This window comes from Neovison vison, chromosome 8 (assembly GCF_020171115.1).
Source record: "Neovison vison isolate M4711 chromosome 8, ASM_NN_V1, whole genome shotgun sequence".
Taxonomy (NCBI): domain Eukaryota; kingdom Metazoa; phylum Chordata; class Mammalia; order Carnivora; family Mustelidae; genus Neogale; species Neogale vison.
The window spans coordinates 79,522,372-79,545,129 of record NC_058098.1 but is presented as its reverse complement, the minus strand read 5'-3'; positions in this window follow the sequence as shown (position 1 = coordinate 79,545,129).

Genomic DNA, 22,758 nt, shown 5'->3' with positions numbered 1-22,758 from the left:
GTCATGGCACACAAAAAGTGATAATATTCTCATGGCACACTGATGTAAACTGAAGGGAATTTGAAGGCATTTAATGGTCCCCAGTGGGAGAAAAAATAGTATTTTCTTATAGACACACATACACACACATATACACATACACACACACACATACAATCTAATATGTATGAAGGAAGATTAAATTGGGCTGTTGTTTCAATCTGTACCTGCCAGGAGCTCTATCCACTAACTCACTGCCGCCTTCCCTGGGAGCTTTCCCCTACCCTAAACACAGTGCTTTCTGGACTCCTGACTGTTCTTCCCACATCTCACCAGGCCCATTGGACACACTGGGCAGTTAAGCCTATATAGCTGCAGCTATGGCAGGTATTCAGATGGGAGAGCCTCTCTTTGGCCTTGCTAATTATAAAGGAGGGTGGCAAATCCATTCATATTGCTTGTCTCTGTAGACAATGGGTTTTGTTTGTAGACTTCTTTGATCATGCACTCTTTGGAAGAGATTTCAGTGAAGTATTTTCAGGTAGCGATAGAAGGCCAGACACTGGGCTCTACCTTGTCTCTAAGGGGAGCGAAGGGATCACAAGGTCTTGGAGCACAGCTTAAACCATAAGAAAGTTCTGAATCATTTAATGCCAGAAATTACATTACGTCCTAAATCAACCATTTTTCTGGAGTTCATGGATTATAACAATGAAGAAGGCTTTGGAGATAATTAAAATATATGATACCTCATAAGATGTCCTCAAACCCCTACGCCTCAGTTAAAATGCAGCTCTTACAGTGGGACAACAAAGTTAACAAATTACATGAAGCATGGTTACCTAGAGTCAAACACACCCTCATCCATCCAGATATTAAAAAAAAAAATTACAATTTACATATGTAAATATGACAGAGCAAAACAAACAAAATGAAATAGACTAACAAGCAATGTCAAATTTACTAATGACAAAGTATATATCCTATATTCTGATTTAGTGTGATATCCCTTTTGGTCAGTGGTCTTAGAGCTTGTTTTAGCTTTCACTACACATTGCAATCATTTGGGTAGACATTTTAAAAGACTAATTCCAGGGACTCAACTGAGAAATTATAACTTAATTGGTCTTAGGTAGGACTTGGAAATAGATATTATTATTATTATTTAAAGATTTTATTTTTATTTATTTGAAAGAGAGTGAGAGTGAGAGAAATCACAGAGGGAGAGGAAGAAGCAGCCTCCTCGCTGAGCACAGACTGCCATGGGGCTCAGTCCCAGGACCCTGATATCGTGACGTGAGCTGACAGTAGATGCTAATGAGTTGAGTAGCCCAGGCACCCCCAAAATTGTTATTAATGTAAAGCTTGCCAGGTGATGCTAACAAGAAACCATTATTTGGGAACCACTGCTTTAAACTTTCTGTTTTCTCCTTTCCCCTCTACCAGGAAATAACTGGATATTCTTACATTTCTTCTTCCTTCAATGTCCACCCACTCTGCCTCTAGGATCCCTTCCTTTCTGTATTCTAATGATAAACTTCTGAACTGTACATTAGGGTGGAATTTCTTTTTATCAATACCTTAGGTACTAGCAGATACATAATCCCTGGAAACCAAGTAGCTTATCAGGATACTGTCCTGTACTATAGCCTATCAAAGGAAGCTCCTTGTCTACTCCACCCATCTTGTCCCAGATAATATTTCAAGTCTGAATTCTTGACACAGCTGACAAAATAAAGTTGCATCACTGAGCTTTTATTCTTGCTCCTTCCTTAACTTGACCTCGAGCTGAACTGGTTGCTCAGCTCCTGAGGCACTGGTAACACTAAGACACCATTGATTTTGTACTAATTTAGGTGTTCTTTTCTTTTCCTTCAAATGTATACACATAAATCTTTGATGATATATCCATGGAGCTTTTTCATACACAACTGCTAAGTGGTTCTATAATAAATAGACCAGATCTAGAATAGAAACACGGTTGCCACACTTTGAAGATACCAGTTACAGAAACCATGAATTTAATGTCCGGCTTCACAGACATTTCACAGTTCAAGTCCCATATAGAAGGACAGAAGAAAGGAAGGAAAGAAGAAAGGAATAAAGGAATGAAGAAAAGGCAGAAGGGGAGGGAGGAAGGGCAGAGGAAAGCAGGAAGGAAAGAAGGGGAAAATAAAGAAAAGAGAAAAAAGATTTTATAGATTTTAAATTATCAAAAAGGATGTGGTACAACAACTTGCTAAACCAAGTCCTGTGAAACATTAAGAGTATGGTTCTTAGCAATTCGAGTCAAATAAATATTGTATATAACAATAAAAATAGCAATTGCATTTTTCTAGATTATGGTAAATCTACACTGGTAGTTTTATGTAGCCATGGAAACCAAGTTTAACTTCATAAAAGTATTTTCACATAATTTTTTACAGTTTATAAAAACAATTTTACTAGTTATAAAGGGGAAAATGAATCTGTCATTTAGAGTAGAAGAAATAAAAGCAAATGTAGTGCTTTGTACATATATATGAGTGTAACATATTATAGCAAATGCATTCCCATGATGAAATGATGAAAAAAATGGGGATACTAATGATCTACTTATAAGGTTTATGTGATCTTACCTTTTTCAATTAGGACAATAGGTTCTGAGAAAAGCAACTAATTTAAGAAAACTAAATTACTGTGCCTAAAAGAACTATGTGTTCTGAATAAAATTTTATGACACTATTTTTGTGTGTGTGTTTTATGATTTGGGAGAAATACCAAGATACAAAATACCATCTGTACGTAGACATTAAAAAGACTGACCCGTTATTTATTCTACTTGATAGAGTGTAAAATCATCTTTGCTTTAAAAAGCAAATTAGTGAACAGCAATTTTTCATGAGGTAAACATCATGATTACCAAACTTAGAGTTGGAGAGGGCTTCTTTACCTACCATACTTTAGCATATATGTTTATTTTATTGCCAATACTTTGTGAATCTTTGATTAATTGAAAATGTTACCTTTGTAGCAATATTAATTCTCGTGATTTATCTTATAAATTAAAGTGGAAAGTAGGAGAAAAATGTGATTATAATTAATTATTTCTAGGGGCACCAGAGTGGCTCAGTCAGTTAATTGGTAGGCTCTTGATTTTGGCTCAGGTCATGATCCAGAGTCAGAGTCTGTGCTCAGTGGGGAGTCTGCTTGAGATTCTCTCTCCTGCTCTTTCTCCCTCTGCCCTTCCCCTTGCTCATGGGATCTCTCTCTTTCAAATAAATAGATATATCTTTAAAAAATGAATTATTTCTGGTGCAGGTTTCCCCCGCTGTCTTAAAGTAGAGTGTTCTTAGGAAAGTTTTCCTAAGCTGAAATGACATAAAGCAAAGAAACAATTACCAGTTATTGATATGGAAAATTTTCTGAGCATTTCCAGCCCCCAAAATCACCTCTCTTAAGCTTTTCTGGTACCTTGAGGCACCTGGGTGGCTCAGTGGATTAAAGCTTTTCTGATACCTTAGGACACATCTTGATAATGCATACACAGAATAAATCAAGATAAGGCACTGATGCTCACAGACGTAATTCAAAGATAGAGTAGCTTGATGCTGAGATGCTGAGCGTGGTTCCTGGGGAAGAAGATCTGAGGTGCCACGTTGCTCTAGGCATGGCTGCCTCTGTAATGGCCTGTTGTAAAACAAATGCTGAATGCTATTTTTGTCTTTTTTTCACGAAAGCAAAATTTCTTTCCAAATTTTTTCAGTTAGTGAAAATAGGTACTAACACGGGTCTTTTGTAGAAGCAAAGGGATGAACATGAACTTTGGAAAAGCAGGAGATTTACCTGTATGTGTCACTATTGTCTGGCAAGAATTACTCTTCCTAACTTTTAATTTATATAGTCCCAGATGTTTGCTTTGAATAAAATGTTTGATTCTTCTGATACAGTAATGTATTTGCAATATAATTGATAATTAGGGAGAATTACTTTTCATTGGATGGAAAATAAATTCTTCAATAATAACAATCCCACTATGGCACAAGTCTTTCTGTAGCCATTCAGAAATTTATTGCCATTTTTTAAGGAAGAGAGAAAAATTCCACTTTGAGAACTAATTCTTTGAAATTCACTACAGGGAAAACAAAATCATGTTCAATTTATTTTGTGTCATTGTTTCTGTATATGTAGGTACTTCTTTTAAGTTGTCATTGATAGCTTTTGTCATTCACTGTTATATATTATTAAGACATTCTTTTATTTTTCTGATACTGGAAACCTGCCTGAGAAATGTTACAGTATTAAATTAAGTTTGATCTGAAGAGGTAGCTAATTAAAGATCACTGGAAATACCCCAGTTTCCCTGATTCTGTCCATATCTGTGTGAGGAAGGAAGACAGGGAATCTGTCTCTATCAGGCCAAGGTACTTAACTAAATGCTTTGAGAACACTGAGCAGTGGTATTAGAAGGATTCTAGAGAACTGTTACATTGTCCAACCTGAACGTTCTTGAACTTTTATTTCCTTCTTGGCACAATTAGAGTTTTGATTAGATTATCTTCAAGGCCTTTTGCAACCTGATACTATTTTTTTATGTTAATAAATAAATAAATAAAGCTTCAATCCTAAAAACCTTCAAATGATATTGTCCTAGATCTACATTCTTTCTGCAAGCCTGAGGCACTGGTAGACCTCTTTTACCACAACGTTGAATTTCAAAGAGAATCACAGGGGTACCTGGTTGGCTCAGTCAGTAGTTAAGTGTCAGAGTCTTCATTTTATCTCAGGTCATGATCTCATAATCATGCCATCAAGCCCCATGTCAGGCTCATGCACTGGACATGGAGACTGCTTAAAATTCTCTCTGTCCCTCTTCCTCTATACCTTCCCACCTGCTCTCACAATCTCTGAAAATAAATAAATAAATTAATTTTAAAAAGAGAGAGAATTATAAAGGCATTCTACAGCCAACATTTGAGGTCATCTTTATTTTATTTTATTTATTTGAGAGAGAGAGAGAGAACACAAAGGAGAGCATGAGCAAAAGCCCACAGGGAGAGGGAAAGGGAGAAGTAGACTCCCTACTGAGCAGGGAGCCTGATGCAGGGCTTGATCCTGGGATTCCCAGATCATGACCTGAGCTAAAGGCAGGCACTTAAACGACTGAGCCACCCAGGACTCCATTTGAGGTCATTTAAATATGCTAATTATAGAAATTCAGGAAGGCAAATGTCTGACTAGAGAAAGTCCTAGACAGAAAGCAGAAATTAATTATCACCTGGTTCAAAACACCAGAATACTTTGCTGAATCTTTCTTGAAAAGAACAAAGTAGAAAACAGAATAGAGTTACATGATTTACCAATTAGAAAGAATGAAGACATTTATATTAGAACTGATAATTTGCAGACACAAGAAAACAGCCACAGTGATAATTCCATAGATGATGAGACAGGGAGAATTTGGGGTAAGAAGATGCCTTGAATGATAATGAAGAGGCTAAGAGAGTAAATGGCAGATTCTAATAGTATTTCACTAACTCCTTTCTCTAGACCTGGTAATATTTTTCCCAACAATATAATGGGCAGAGGAACGCTCAGCATCTCAGCATCAAGCTACTCTATCTTTGAACTATGTCTGTGAGCATCAGTGCCTTATCTTGATTTATTCTGTGTATGCTTTATCAAGATGTGTCCTAACTATTTCTAGAATAGTAGAAAAAGGGGATGGATTCGAGTATAACCTGATTGGAGGCTGTTAGCATGGGGAAAGTATAAATGGGCTAAGAAGAAGTGGGGCATCCTACATGATAGGTTAGAGGTACATACTTGGCTTTCTCTGGTTCATCATAGTTGAAAGCTGGTATAAAAGTTAGAGAAGCTGTCAGTTGTTAATCAGGTCTGGATCCTGAGGTCAGTCATTACAGGATTATTGTCTGACTTTCTGGATGTTGCTAGAGGTGATGGTCTGAATCTCTGCAGGTCTGATTTACAGATTACTAAATTGGCTTCCTAAGGTGGTTACTGTACAAAGGTGAGTTTCCTGGACTGCTTGCAGCAGATTATGGACCAGAGTTATATTTTTTTTTCAAGATTTATATTTATTTTAGAGAAAGAACTGGTAGAGGAACAAAGAAGGAGAGAAATCCTCAAGTCGACTCCCCACTGAGCACAGAGCCCAATGCAAAGCTCGATCCTAGGACCGCGAGATCACAACCTGAGCCAAAAAATGAAGAGTCATACACTTAATCAACTGAGTCACATAGGCACCCCCGGAGTTGTATTTCTGTGTATGTTTAGCCATTTTCCATTTGTATATTAAGTCTCTCAACATTTTCACATGTATTACCTTGTTACCTGTCTATAATTACAAATTCACTAGACAATTAATGCTAAACTAGATAGAGATGAAGCAATTGCCTACTCACTACTTCTAAAGATCAAAATACTAAAATAAAAATAAATCCTTTATTTTCCAATTTTATTTTCCTGAAAATCTGAACAGACTTCATTATAGCTTTTATTAATTCTGATAATTTAAAATATTTTCTTTGATTTTTTTTATGTGTATGGAGTTTTTCTTTCTGAGTAGCATAGTATTGCTACTCCTCCACAACTCATAAAATACTCCAGATACAATGTTATTTGGCAGAGTATTATAATGTAAACTTGTTTGTTAACAGTTACATAATAACATATAGGTTTGAGTTATTTTCAAAAATTGTGTGTATGCCTGAATTCACAGCATATTGCTTTCTTTATTATTATTGTCCGTGTGGGTACTAGAGATGTTTAATGGAGTAGGATAGTTATCATTACAGTATAATTCTGCTTGCTTATATTTTTATTATTTTTTGAATTGTATGAATTGCATTGAATATTTTCTTTTAACAATTGCAATGCACACACTTAAACAAGATTTCCCTGGAGATATTTTTACCTGATGTATTTAATTAGGTGTCCCAGTTAATGGTGAGTATGGGATATACAGAGGCAGTGATAAATTTTTAAATACATTTTACTTATATAAACAATAAAATAGTATTTTATTTTGAGGGTATATTGACCAAATGGTGAAGATATACCACTGATAATTTTGTAGCCACCTACACATTTTAAGAAACCATGGACAACCTTTTAAGATATTAAATTCTAAGATGGCACACTTTGAAAAAAAAAAAAAAAAAACAAAAAACATGTGGGGGCACCTGGGTGGCTTGATTGGTTAACCGTCTGCCTTAGGCTCAAGTCATGATCCTGGAGTCCCAGGATCAAGCCCCTCATCTGACTCTCTGCTCAACGGGGAGTGTGCTTCTCCTCTTCCTCTGCTCCTCCCCATGCTCCTTATATCTCTCTCTCACTCACTCTCTCTCTCTCAAATAAATAAATAAAAACTTTTGAAAAAATACATGCACAACATATTATTTTGTGATGCTTATCAGAGATTAGCACATCTAGTTGTAAAATCTACCCTTTGTGGTTTGATGGAAAGATAACTGACAGTGTGCATTTACAAAGAAGGACAGTGGCAATTTTTCTAAACAAAATTTTAATTAATCTCTTTGTAGGTTTTGAAATCTTTAAATATCTCCATTTAAAAAAAAATCTTTATTTATTTGTCCATCCATTGCTTCTTTAATCTCTATTTCACATCTATGCACTAAAGAAACTAGAAGTAAAAAGATTGTTCTATAATGTGTAAAGTTATGCTGTTACTCATTTTTTTCCAATTCTGTTATGTTTTATAAGTCATAAAATATTTCAAGTAAGAAAAAATAAAGGAACTAGAGAGAGGAGAACAAACCCCAAAGTTAGTAGAAAGAAATAAATAACAAAGATCAGAGGAGAAATAAATGAAATAGAGACTAAAAAGAAATAAAATAGGTGAAACTACATTTTTTAAAGATAATCAAAATAGAAAAGCTTTTTTATATTCACCAAGGAAAAAAAGAGGACTTAAATAACTAAAATTAGAAATGAAAGTAGAAACATTACAAGATAGTAGAGCAATTAAAAATTATAAGAAACTACTATGATCGACATCCCAAAATTGGACAACTGAGACTAAATGGACTAATTCCTGGGAACATACAAACTACCAAAACTCAATTATTAAAAAAAAAAAGAAAGCAAATAGACAATCTGAAGAAATCAGTTATTGGTGAGGAGACTGAATCAGAAATTAAAACTTCCTAACAAATAAAAGTGACCAGATGGCTTCACAAGCAAATTCTACTAAACATGTAAAGACAAAGTAATACTAGTCCTTCTCTAACTCTTCCAAAAACTAGGAAGCACACTTCCATATTCATTTTACAAGGCCAGCATTACCTTGATAACAAAAACAGACAGGAATAGTGCAAGAAAAGATTACAGGCCAATATCTCTAATGAACATAGACATAAAAGTCCTCAACAAAACATTAGTAAAATGGATTCAACAGTACTTTAGAAGAATCAGAAATGCCTGGGTGACTCCGTTGGTTAAGCAGCAACTTAATTTTGGCTCAGGTTATGATTCTCCAGTCCTGGGAGAAAGCCCCATGTTGGGCTCTGTGCTCAATTGGGAGTCTGCTAGAGGATCTCTCCCTTTCCTTTTGCCAATCCTCCCCTCCCCCACTTAAACCTGTGCTCTCTCTCTCTCTAAAATAAATAAATAAATCTTTAAAAAAAAAAAAGAAAGAATCATACACCATGATCATGTGGAATCTACTCCAAGGATGAAAGGACTGTTCAACATCTGCAAGTCAATTAATGTAATATATCACATTAACAAAATGAAGGATAAAAAACATGATAATCTCAATAGATGCAGAAGAAGCATTTAACAAAATTCAACATCCACTTATGATAAAAACACTCAACAAAGTGGGTGTAGAGGGAATATACTTTAACATAATAAAGGCTCTACAGGATAAGCCTGCAGCTAACACACTAAATGGTGAAAACCTGAAGGATTTCCTCTAAGATCAGGAACAAGAAAAGTACATGCATAATTTATCACTTTTATTCCACAGTACTAGAAGTTCTTACCAGAGCAATCAGGCAAGAAGAAGACAAAAGGCATGATGCGATACATATAAAATCTTAAAATCTCCACCAAACCTGTTAAACTAATAAACAAATTTGGTAAATTTTCAAAATATAAAATGTAAAATCAATATATAAAATTCAGTTGTATATCTATACCTGTGCCTTAAAGGAACTGTCAGAAAGAAGAATTAAGAGATTAATCTCATTTAGATTAGTAACAAAAAATAAAATTAAAGACTTAGGAATAAAATTAACCAGGTGGGTAAAAGATCTATACATGGAACACTAACTATTAAACATCAATGAAAGAAATTTAAGACACAAACAGATGGAAAGTATTCTGTACTTTTCTGTACTTTGGAAAAATTCTGTATTTTGGAAAAATAAATATTGTTAAAACATCCATACTCTGCAAAGCAATCTGTAGATTCAGTGCAATCCCTATCAAAATCCCCATGCGATTTTTCACAAAAATAGATAAAAACAATCCTAAAAACAAACCTACGAAAGACATAGAAGAACCAAAGCAATTTTGAGAGAGAAGCACAAAACTGGAAGCATTACACTTCTTGATTGCAAACTATATTGCAAAACTATAAAAATCAAAGCAGCATAGTATTATCATAGACTGACACATACAATGAAAAAAACAATAGAGAGCCCAGAAAGAAACTTTTGCATATATGTTCAATCAACTGATGAAAAGGAACCAAGAATATACAACACAGAAATAGTCTCTTCAATAATTAAGTTGGGAAAACAGGACAGGCATGGGCAAATAATGAAACTAGACCCTATCTTATACAGTACACAAAAACCAACTTAAAGTGAATTAAAGACTTAAATGTAAGAACTAAAACAATAAAATTCCTAGAAGAAAACAGGTGTAATCTCCTTGACATTGGTCTTGTCAATGGTTTTTTGGATTTGAAACCAAAAGCAAAGACAAAAGCAAAATCAACAAGTGGAACTATTCAAACTAAAAAAGCTTCTGCGTAACAAAGGAAACCTACAGAATGAGACAAATATTTGCAAATCATATGTCTGATAAGAGATTAATATCTAAAATACATAAAGAATCCTACAACTCAATAGCAAAATAACAATCTGATTTTAAAAATGGACAGAGAAACTGAATTGATATTTTTCTAAATAAGACATACAAATGGCTAACAGGTACATGAAAAGGTGCTCAACATTACTAATCACCATGAAAATGCAAATCAAAACCACAATGATGTATTACTTTGTATCTGTCAGAATGGCTATCATCAAAAAAAAAAAACACACACAAAAACAGATAACAAGTTTTGGCAAGGATATGGAGAAAAATGACCCCTTGTGCACTATTGGTGGGAATGTAAAATGGTGCAGCCACTGCTAAAGATAGTGTGGAAGTTTCACTCAGAAAAATACAAATAGAACTACCATATGATCTCACTTCTGGTTGTACATACAAAAGAAATGAAAATGGGATATTGAAGACATAGCTGCACTCTCACATCACAACCATTTACAATAATGAAGATATATAAGCAACTGAAGTGTCCATCAACCAATAAATAAGGAAGATGTAATATATTTACACAATGGAATATTATTCGGCCGTGAGAAAGAAGGAAATCTGCCATTTGTGGTAACACGGATGAAGGTTGGGAGCATGACGACAACTGAGATAAAAGTCAGATAGAGAAAGATAAATACTGTATGTTATCACTTATTTGTGGAATCTAAGAAAGCTGAAGGCATGGAAACAGAATAGACAGTGGTTACCCTGTTCTGGAAGGTGGGGAGTTGGGAAGATATTTATCAAAGGGTGCAAATCTGCAATTATAAGATTAGTAAGTTCTGGAGAAAATGTAGAACATAGTGATTACAGTCAACAATACTGTATTATATGCTTCAAATTACTGAGTATAGATCTTAAACGTTCTCACCAAAACAAACAAACAAAAGACAAATATATAGGTAATGGAATGTCAGTTAACTGAATGAGAGGAATCTTTTCACAATGTATATCAAATCACCATGATGTATACTTTACTCATCTGACAATTTCATAGATCAATTATACCTCAATAAAGCTGAAATCTTAAAAAAGACATAATTAAATGTATTATATAAACTATGATTAGATCCTGATTATAAAAATGTTATAAAGGATTTTGGAATAACTGGGGCAATCAAAACATGTGGAGATCATTAAAATAAGAAATTACTTAAATTCTTGGGCTCTAATAATGGTATTGCAATTCTGTAAGAAAAGTCATTTTTTTAAGATTTATTTATTTATTTATTTAAGAGAGAGCACAAGCAGGGGGAGAGGCAGAGGGACAAGCAGACTCCCTGCTAAGTAAGAAGCCTAACTTGGGACTGGATGGACACCAGTCATTATCCAAGGATGCTGAGATCATGACCTGAGCCAAATTCAGATGCTTAACTGACTGAGACATCCAAGCACTCCAGAAAATGTGGTTTTGTTTGTTTGTTTGTTTGTTTGTTTGTTTTGAAGAGAAGCATGTTACATTGTATTGTGAAGGACCATGATGACTGCAACTACCTTTAAATGATTTGTAAATAATAAAAATCTAATATCCATTTACAATCACCTATGAACAAATATGATAAAATATTAATTCTTACACTTAAGTAGATGATATGTGGGTGTTCACTGTATTATGTTATGTAATGGAAAATTTTTGAAACATAACAAAAACTAGAAAGACAAAGACAAAAGAAGGGAACAAAATAAGCTCCATGTCTGAAACGATGGCACTAGGTTGTGGCATCTTTGCGCAACTGACCCTGTTCTGGGAGCGTGGATGGGAGATGAAGGTGGTAGAGTACACTAGAAAGTCTGAATACTATTCGGAGACCATCCATCCTTCTCACATGAGCCTCGACTTTGTCTATGAAATGTCCTGTCCAATGACCAGGATGACAATGTAAGGATAGAAGGTCACTCCTCTTCTTCTGCTGAATACAATTTAAAAAAAAATAGTGAAATTACAATAGTCAACTATAATTTATAGAGCATGGAAATCGGCGATAAAGTATACAAAGCAGCCTAAGGTGCATTTCTAAAAGACATGATCATCCTGCTCAATCTATAAAATGTTTGGTTTTTTCCATTATATCTATGTAATTGTTTCCTAGTTCCCTGTACAGATCTAAGAGAAAATCTGGAATCTTTTATAGTCAAATTTGGAGATCATTTTAGAAAAGGTGGAAGGAGGGTGCCTGGGTGGCTCAGTGGGTTAAGCCGCTGCCTTCGGCTCAGGTCATGATCTCAGAGTCCTGGGATCGAGTCCCGCATCGGGCTCTCTGCTCAGCAGGGAGCCTGCTTCCTCCTCCCTCTCTCTCTGCCTGCCTCTCTGCCTACTTGTGATCTCTCTCTGTCAAATAAATAAATAAAATCTAAAAAAAAAAAAAAAAAAAAAGTGGAAGGAGAATTATTATCTATGGAAATGCATCCTTTATAACCAAATGATTCTTATTGGCCTAGGACTTAATAGTCTACTTATATTTTGTATCTTAGTCTCTCCTTACTTGAATCATGAATGTCTCTAAACTTTCAAGACAATTAATCATATGATTTTAAAAGATAAAGAAGTAAAATATAGTTCCTGACACTGACACATAGTATTAGAAAATCTCTTGATATCTTATTTTCATTTAATAACAGTGTCAAAATACATAAGAACATTTTCACTGGGTAATTCTATGTGGTCAAATTAAGAGCTAAAATCAAATCAAGTGTTCTGTGAACAAATGTCACTGCAAGCAACTCATATCTTTAAAATTAATCTTATTACTGGGACGCCTGAGTGGCTCAGTTGGCTAAGCAGCTGCCTTCAGCTCAGTTCATGATCCCAGCTTCCTGGGATCGAGTCCCACATCAGGCTCCTTGCTTGGCAGGGAGCCTGCTTCTCCCTCTGCCTCTGCCTGCCACTCTATCTGCCTGTGCTCACTCTCGCTCCTGTCTCAATGACAAATAAATAAATAAAATCTTTAAAAAAAAATTAATCTTATTACTTGGGAAAATTTTTCCATGTAGAATTAAAAAGAAAAAAAAAAGTCATAGAAAACTACTTTTACAATTCTCTTCTTCATGAAGATTAGCCAAAATGTTATTTTCTACCTATTTCATTCTAATGCTTTCCCCTCAGCTTCAATCCTTCACTCCACTGCCCATCTCTCACAACTCCTCTGAATATATAACCACAGAGTCCTCACTTGCTGACCATCTTGTAAGAGACTTTTCATACATAATTGGTGGCCTCAAAATATTGAATTCCTCTTTAGAAAACTCAATATATCAAAAATTTCTCTGAGAATTCTTAATTTTTATTTTATTATTTTATTTATTTATAAATAATTATTCTTTTATAATTATATATAACTTTTATAAAATCATTTTATTATTTTCATATTTTTTTTCTGAGAATTCTTAATCTATTTTAAAGAAGCTCCTTTTTTGGGGCACCTGGGTGGCTCAGTGGGTTAAAGACTCTGCCTTCAGCTCAGTTCATGATCTCAACGTCCTGGGATCAAGCCTCGCATTGGGCTCTCTGCTCAATGAGCAGCCTGCTTCCTCCCCTCTCTCTGCCTGTCTCTCTGCCTGCTTGTGATCTCTGTCTGTCAAATAAATAAATAAATAATCTTAAAAAAAAAAAAAGCAGCTCCTTTTTCAATCAGATGACTGAAACTTTAGAAAAAAAATAGTGGAAGAATAAACTATACACCTTTTTTTAAAATTCATTAAAATACATTCTTGATTATGCATAATTGGAGTTTTTGCCATAGAGTCTATTCTTCTACAACAGAATAAGCAGTTTTATGTTCCCTTTATACATTCTAAGAAGCAGTATTTCTCTAAAATTTCTCAGCCAATCATGGCATACTTCAGGGAGAAAAAAAAAATTTTTTTTTTCAAATTTTCCTAGTTAGAGGTGTAAAACTTCCCCTTAACTAGAAACTGAACTAAGGATTATGAAATAAAAAAGAACAAAAAGGATATGCAAAATTTCTGCTTTGGAGTTCTTATAAAGTTTCAAATATCTGTTTTTCTCTCCTTTCCAGAAACCAAAGTACTTGTAAGTTCACATCATTTTTCTGGTTTAGTAAGTTCCCTGTCATAAAATGCAGGTCTCACAAAATGTTATCTGTGATGATAAACTGACTCAGAGACAGTTCAAGGCAAAGAAGTCCAAATAATTCCTATTTCATACCCACATATACAGATATTTGATACTCTTCTGCTATTTCTGGGACTTCATTAATTACTGCAGACCAACCCATCAATAAATCAGGATTTTGCCATATTTCATGATCCTATTATGTGTCTAGTAGAATTTAATTTGAAATTTATTTCCTTTTGGACCAATCCACACAGGCACTGTTTTTGCTTTTAATTATTTTAAATTATATTTTCATAAGTAATTAGAAATTGAGGAATTAAATTAAATTAAATTTCAAAATTAATTTTACATCTCAAAATTCAGCCAGGATTCCAGTCCACAAACTTCTGAGATTAACTAGTCATTGCTAATATTATCAATGTCTGTTTCTTTTGCATCATCTAACTTAGTAAGCTCTCTTCAAAATCATCTTATTTTTTCAGATGATCTTATAGATTTTCTTGGTAGATGATGGCATAATGTGCTTGCCCAGAGATGACCTATTCTTTTACCTAGTGATGTGTTTACTTTGTTCCTGATATTATTGTGAATGTCTCTAACATGTTCTATTTAACGTTATGGCTGGTTGTTTTTATTCTAGATAAATATGATTAATCATTTTAATAAACTTACTTTTACTGAGAACAGATGCTAAATTTTAAGCATCTAAATGGATGAGAAAGCTTTATTTTGTGTTTTTTCTTTTAAGATTTTATTTATTTGATAGAGATTACAAGTAGGCAGAGAGGCAGGCAGAGAGAGAGGGAGAAGCAGGCTCCCTGCTGAGCAAAGAGCCTGACTCGGGGCTTGATCCCAGGACCCTGAGATCATGACCCGAGCTGAAGGCAGAGGCTTTAACCCACTGAGCCACCCAGGGGCACCCTTTATTTTGTGTTTAAAAAAAAAAATTAGGGCTGCTTGATTTAGATACAATTAATACACTGTACCATTTTTATTTTTTTATATAAAGCAGAATTTGGGTGACATTTTATTTAAGGTTTTACATCTCTCTTTGTGAGACTGATCTCTACTGTTGTTTTGTTTTTATTCTTTCTATTAATTCTTTTGGTTTTCACTATGAATGCTATAAAACAATTTTTAAAAGAATTGGGGTGTTTTCCATAAGTTTATATTGGTAACAGAGTATATGAAATGTAATTCACCTGATCCTTAAAAAAAGAAATATACGAAGTGTGTTTCACGGCAGAGGGTAGTATCAGTTTTTTCTCTGACATTTAAAATTACTATGTCCCACATCTAGTTGTATATTACTGAATACATGAAAGGATAGCACTAATGGGAATGTTCTACAAATGTAAATTTTTATAAGATATAAAAATATTTGAGATAAATAATGGGAAAGAATTCCCACTCTTAGATCCAGTTGTCTTTTGTTAGGGGTAAAGGATAATGTCTTTTATAGTACTATGTAATAGCTATAACTCTGCTAGGTTTTGTACTTTATCCTGAATTACATTTGTTTCAATAAATATATTTGAGCTTGTATTTACAAATGTTATATTTTTCTTATATTTTTTATTTGTATTAAAATATATGCATATATACATATAAATGACATATCATTTTAGCACATATATTAATAACCACTGTATCTGTACTATGTTCTTTTTCATTATTATTTAGTGTTTTCATTAAATTATTTACATCTTCTTTTTTACTCTATTCCCCAAATAACCTCATAATCATTCATCTTATAGGTTAAATTATGTTCCCTCCAAAAAACATGTTGAAATCTTAAACCTCAGTAACTCAGAATGTGACCTAATATGGAAACAGAGTCTTTACAACAGAGGTGCATCAAGTTGAAATGAAGTCCTTAGAGTGGGTCCTAATCCAACTTAACTACCATCCTTATGAAGCAAGGGAAATATGGATACAGTGGCAGGCACAGGCAGAGAGAAGACAGCATGAAAAGAAAGAGGAGAATGCCCTGTAAAGATAAAGACAGAGATTGGAGCAATGTACCCACAAACAAGGAATACCAAGGATTACCAGAAGGTCACCAGAAGCTAGAAGGAAGGCATAAACAGATTTTTTTCAAAGCCCAGAAAAGAACCAACCATGCTGGCACTTTGGTTTTAGACCTCTACCTTCCAAATCTGTGAGAAAATCAATTTCTATTATTATAGCTACCCAGTTTGTTTTGCTTTATTGTTGTAGCCCTAGGAAACTGATATAATTCATGTAATCTAATATTCCTATTGTATAATTTATATTTTTCCTATTTCATAATTTAAAATATAATTTTATATAAAAATATATTTGCTAATTATTTGCCTTCTATTCTTCACAAATTTGTTTTCTTGATGATCCTATTACTTAATGAGTTGAAACTATTTTTCTTAACATAGGAATATGTAAATCTAAGAAAATATCTGGAATATAGTTTGGCTATATCCTATAATTCTAATGTATCACATTTCATTTTCATTTTCTTAGTATTAAATTGTTAGTATACAAATTCTGTTTTGATTTCTTTACTGATATTGGAGACTTTTATGATTTTTCTAGTATTGTAGTCAGAATGTCTTTTCTAAACTGTACTATTTTCACTATTCTTACAAAAGTTTTATGTCTCTGACATTTTCCTTTTGGAATGTATCATGGTTTGTATTTTGGTCTAAGTATTATTATGTATTTAACAATACATGTAAAAATATTATATAAATAATATAACTACTTTAAAAGCCAATACTATAGAAGTACATAAGATAGGAACTACATATTTCCTCCTTGTTTCCAAGTACCACTCTCTAAATACAACCGCTTTGTAAAATGACCAATATTATAACTATTCCTCAAAGAAAAAGTTACATGATTTTTTACAAACTAACATGATTATATACATAAACACATATATCAAAAGATATTTGAATACTTTTATTATATACATAACTGATACACTTTATATTTTTTCATAAATTTTGCCTAATCTGCTAAAGTGTACAAAATATTAAACTTGCTGGTACTATGTTCCTCTCCATTCATTGTTCTATGTCTAACAGACTTCTTTGAGCAATTTGGTGTGTAGTTTATGTACTCTTCTTTTTCTACTTATAAGAACTGATGTAATCATAATTTAAATGCTTACTGGTTACTTTACTTAAAAAATGCAGTTAAATTTATACTTATTGAATTCAAAAATATACTTTTTGAATTTCAGACTGATATAGTAAGTAATTTAGCTCAGTTATATGTGATAAATTAACACAGATTATAAGATAGTTTGTTATTATTGAATTTTTTTAAAACTAGTATTTTCTCCATAAGAAACATTTTAGAATATTTACTAAAATGTGTCTCAGTATTTAATATAAAATTGGTTTAATTATACATGTTTGATTTGATCCAATATTGGCCATTACATTTTTTAATTTTTATTTTTAGGGGTTTTTTTAGATTTTATTTATTTATTTTACAAAGAGAGACATAGTGAGAGAGGGAACACAGGCAGGGGGAGTGGAAGAGGAAGAAGCAGGCTTCCCGCTGAGCAGGGAGCATGATTGGGAGGGCTCAGTTCCAGGACCCTGAGATCATGACCTGAACCAAAGGCAGCCACCCAGGTGCCTCAACTTTTTTTTTTTTTTTTTTTTTTTTTTTTGAGAGAGAGAGAGTGTGTGTGTGTGTGTGTGTGTGTGTGTGTGTGTGTGGAGTGGGGAGGAACAGAAGGAGAGGGAGAGAAAGAATCTTGGACTGGGTATGGCAGGAGGGACAGGAGTACTCAATCTCATAACCCTGAGATCATGACCTAAGCCAAAATCAAGAATCACTTACTCAACTGAGCCACCCAGCCACTCCTTAGAATTTTAATTCAACAGACCTTTATTTCAACACAACTTTTTCTTGAAATTATGTCATGTATCTTCAAAAGTTATGTTATAGGTTTTTCAGAACTTTGCTATATCTGAGAAGTTTTTCCTAGCCTGTCTCCAATAATGTGCTAATCATATGGTTGAAAATATAAGACTTGAGTCAAACATCAACCACCACAACTCTGTTTGTGCTACTCTATTGTCACTTGGTACGAAGTTAAGTGGAATGGCAGAATGAGAAAAACCCTTAACTGAGTATATAAGATTTTACTTTGCTTTTGAAATTTGAAAGTGTAACCAAGATTTGACTAAACATTAGTTCTCTTTGTATTGATTAAGCCTGGAAGCAGTGAAAATTTTGAACCTGAAGAATTTGCTTTTCACTTCAGAAAGTTTTTTAATTCTTTTTTGTTTTTAAACCATAAATTATCACTACATTCAACTTGTCCTGGCTTCTTCTTTGGAAATAACCTCTAATAAAATGAATCTCTACAGTGTTCCTTATATCATTCATCTCTCTCCATGATTTCCAAGAGTTCTCCCTTGATTTTTACCATTAATTTCCATGTTCATTCTCTTTATCATGGATTTCATTCTCAGTAGTCAGTCAGTTCAGGCTGCTATAATAAATATGTCATGACTGAGTGCCTTAAATGACAAATATTTACTTCTCAGAGTTCTGAAGGCTGGGAATTCCAGGGTCAGGGTGCAGATAAGTCCCATGTCTGGTAAGAGTCTTCTTCCTGGCTTGCAGATGTCTGTTTTCTCACTGTATCCTCACATGGCAAAGAACAGAGAATGAGGAAGAAAGTTCTTTGTGCTTTCTTAAAAAAAAAAAAAAATGAAGTATACTTCTTATAATGGCATTAATCCCTTTCATTAGGACTTCATCCTCATTCCCTAATTAACTCTTAAAGGCCCCACGCCCAAATACCCTCAATTTGGGGATTAGGATTTCAACATACAAATTTTGGGGGAACAAAAGTGTTTAGTCACAGCAAGTAGTATCCATGTTGCTGTTTTTTCCTTTTACTATAGTTTTAAATTCCTCTGTTTTGTTTTTTTGGGGAGGGATTTTTTTTGGTAGTCTTTTCTTCTTTTACTGAGTTTCCATTACATATCAGCCTGAATTCTCATATTTTTGTCTCCTTAATTCAATTTTTTCCCCCAAGGGCACCTGGGTTGCTCAGTCAGTTGGATGACTGACTCTTGATTTCAGCTCAGGCCATGATTGCAGGGTTGTGAGTTGAGCCCCATGTAGGGTTCGGTACTCAGTGGGGAATCTGCTTGAGATTCTCTCTCCCTCTCTCCCTCTGCTCTTACCCTTGCTCAGATGCTTGCTCTCTCTCTCTCAAATAAATAAATCTTTAAAATAAAATAAAATGAGTCATACTTTGTATACAATAAAGTACATAAGTCTTAGCATACAGCAAGATAAACTTCTACATTTTTATCCACTTAAGTAAACATCCCTTATTTCACAAAGACAGGACTTTGTTTATATCATGACATGATCCTTCTAAAATTTTCTTTCAGGCTCACTGACAAATCCCATGCTTTGCTTGCATAATAAACCCCTATTGTTTGTTATCAACATTTCTTTTTAAATTTAGTCATTTATAAATGCCAGCTCAATTCCTCTGATTTCAGTCATCATTTACTTTAATAAAGATTGTCCTCTTCAGATCTATACCAGTGTAAGAGTTGACCTGCATATACATTCATCATTTACTTTAATAAAGATGTATCCTCTTCAGATCTATACCAGTGTAAGAGTTGATCTGCATATACATTTGCTCAATTTCTCATTTTTTGTACTAGCAATCATTTACATACTGATAATCTGACATTTATTTAAGATTTTCCAACGTCTCCATATCTCACACTGTGGAGGAATTGGAACTATAACCCACTAATAAAGTGTTCTCAAATTAGTCTCAGACCAAGGAGAGAGCAACAAATTCTAGGCTTATCTATGCGTTTCTTTCTTTTTATTTTTTTTTAAGATTTTATTTATTTATTTGACAGACAGAGATCACAAGTAGGCAGAGAGGCAGGGAGGGGGGCGAGTAGGCTCCCGGTTGAGCAGAGAGCCCGATGTGGGGCTCGATTCCAGGACTCCGGGATCATGACCTGAGCTGAATGCAGAGGCTTTAACCCACTGAGCCACCCAGGCGCCCTTATCTATGTATTTCTTGAGTACAAAAGCTGGTGGAAAACTCAGATCTTTGAATATTTCCTTAGTCACTTTCAACCATTTCACTCAACTATTACACGTTATTCACTCCTTCTTCTTAGGCACATAGCATCTATCTCTATTATTCTATATGGAATATATTCTATATTCTTGCCTGCCTTATCTACAGACTTCTTGGGTACTCAACACACTTAGCACAGCTTTAAAAAATTCATCACAGTGGCTCCCCACAATCCCAAATGTCATTGTCTCCTGATAATTTCAACAGTACCCATTCTACATTGGATGCAGTTGATTTCAGGGACTGTCATCCATTGTCTCTTTTAGGAACCATGATCAGTCTTTTGAACTAGTCATCATCTGAGATAGCCTCACATCTAAAAATCCCAGGTACAAGAGTTGTACATTCTACTATAATCTCCTGTCCCTTCGCTGTTTCATTCTCTTGGTTTCTCTATACATACTCTCTTAACTGACTGTAATATGGAGTTCATGACCAATCCCTCTTCTCTTATTCTATCACTTCTCTCCTGGGTTTACTTCTATATCTATACCCTAGACTTTTGTGATTCTTCTCAAAAGCTATTCCAAATATTTTGTTCTTTTCAACCTTCTAACTCCTGTTATGTAATTTATTCTTAGAAGAGTTTTATTTCACAAGGAAATGAGGGCCATAAAAATAAAACTTTTTTTCCCTTTCTACTTAGAAATTTAGTTGAATTAACAACTCACTCAACCCTTCTTTCCATGATTGCAGAGAGGTAGGTGTTTTCACAGCAAAGACGAAGACTTCTAACTATTCTTAGTATCTTAGCCACTGCCATTACCTCTGGAATCTGAGTCTATCCATTATCTTTTATTTTGCCAGAGTCATATAATATTCCATTTCTGGAGTTTCCTTTCTTTCTGTATACAATCATCATAAGTTGAATCACAATTAGGAAAAAATAGTCTTTTAGCTACCACCTTCTCTTTGTCTCCTCACAGACAAAATTTTGAAATCAGCCAACATATGCCATATTGAATTCCTCACTTGAATTCCTTACTTAAACCTCCTAAAGTCAGATTCTAAGACTAATTCTCAATTACTGTTGTCACCCATTCTTTAAGTTTTTGCAAATCAGAACACTGTTTTTTATTACTTAAATTACAGTGCCTCTGCTTCATTTGAAAATACTGACTGTTCAGGAGTGTCTGCATGGCTCAGTTCATTGAGTCACTTTTGGCTCAGGTTATCTCAGGATCCTGGGATCAAGCCCCACATTGTGCTCCATACTCAGCAGGGAGGCTGCTTGAGGATTTTCTCCTACTTCCTCTGGCTCTCCTCCTTCTCTCTCTCTCTCTCTCTTTCTCTCAAAAAATAAATAAATAGATCTTCAAAGGAAGGAAAGTATTGACTATTTAAGTAGGTATACTGGGATCGAGGCTAGAAACTAGGATAAAGTGTAGATTCAACGTGATCTGAAGAGGGAAAGCCAGAAAATACAATGCCCAGATGAATCCACAGGAAGCCAAGACTGCATGCTAGAGAAACCACTTTCAAATACCACAGGCCAGAGAAACCAATTTCAAGGGTAGTTTAAAGGATAAAATAAAGGATTCCAAGTCAATTTATAGAACCAAAAGTTCAGCATCATATCAACATCAGATTAGAAATAATCAAGTATCTGTCCCGAAAATTATCTTAGAAAAGCTATCACATGATTATAGGATCTTACCCATTCATGACCACTCACCAATAATTTTCCCTCTTACTATAGTGTTTTTTTTTTCTTTTGGTCTTTCTCTGTCTCTGTCACTCATCCCTCTTTTGTCTCATTCTCCTCTCAATGATAGAAAGATAGATAGATAATAGTAAGAAAAAAAAAAAAGAAGAGAAGAAAAAAGGAGAGAGGAAGGGAAGAGAGCAGGAGAAGGGAAGGGAGGGAAGGGTGTTGGTCAGGGTTCTCCAGAGAAAGGAACAAATAGTATAGATCTCTAGCTCTAGCTCTACCTCTACATCTACATTTATATACTTTAGCATTAGGCCACAGAATTGTATACCATCTTTCTCCTGCTTAACTATTTGTTATTCTCTTCTAAGAATCCTGTACTCAAACCATAACAAAATCAGAACATACCATGTTCTCTCACACTTCTATACCCCAAGGACAACTTCTCCTCTTATCCTCCCCAACAGTCTCTAATTAAGAATGTGAATTCTACGAAGTCTTATTTCAATCAGTGCTTCCTCTGTGAAGTCTTTCTGGAATTTCCCAGGAAGATTTAGGTTCCCTTACCCTAGTTCTCCATTTGATTTTGCATATGTTTCCAACTATCATATGATTTTCTCTTTTTTTATTATTTGTTTACTTTCCTATCAGCCCCACAAATGACAAGGTTAACCCTAGGCTTTAATTAGGTCTTATAGTTAGGTTATAGTTGCAGCCTGGTATCCAGTATAGGGCTTGGTTGAGTGTGTGCCATATTTTTTGATTAAAGACTGATAGAAAATGAAAGACTCATATTTTCTGTTTAGAACAAACTTGCATTACAAACAACATAGAGTCAAATGTTTGCCT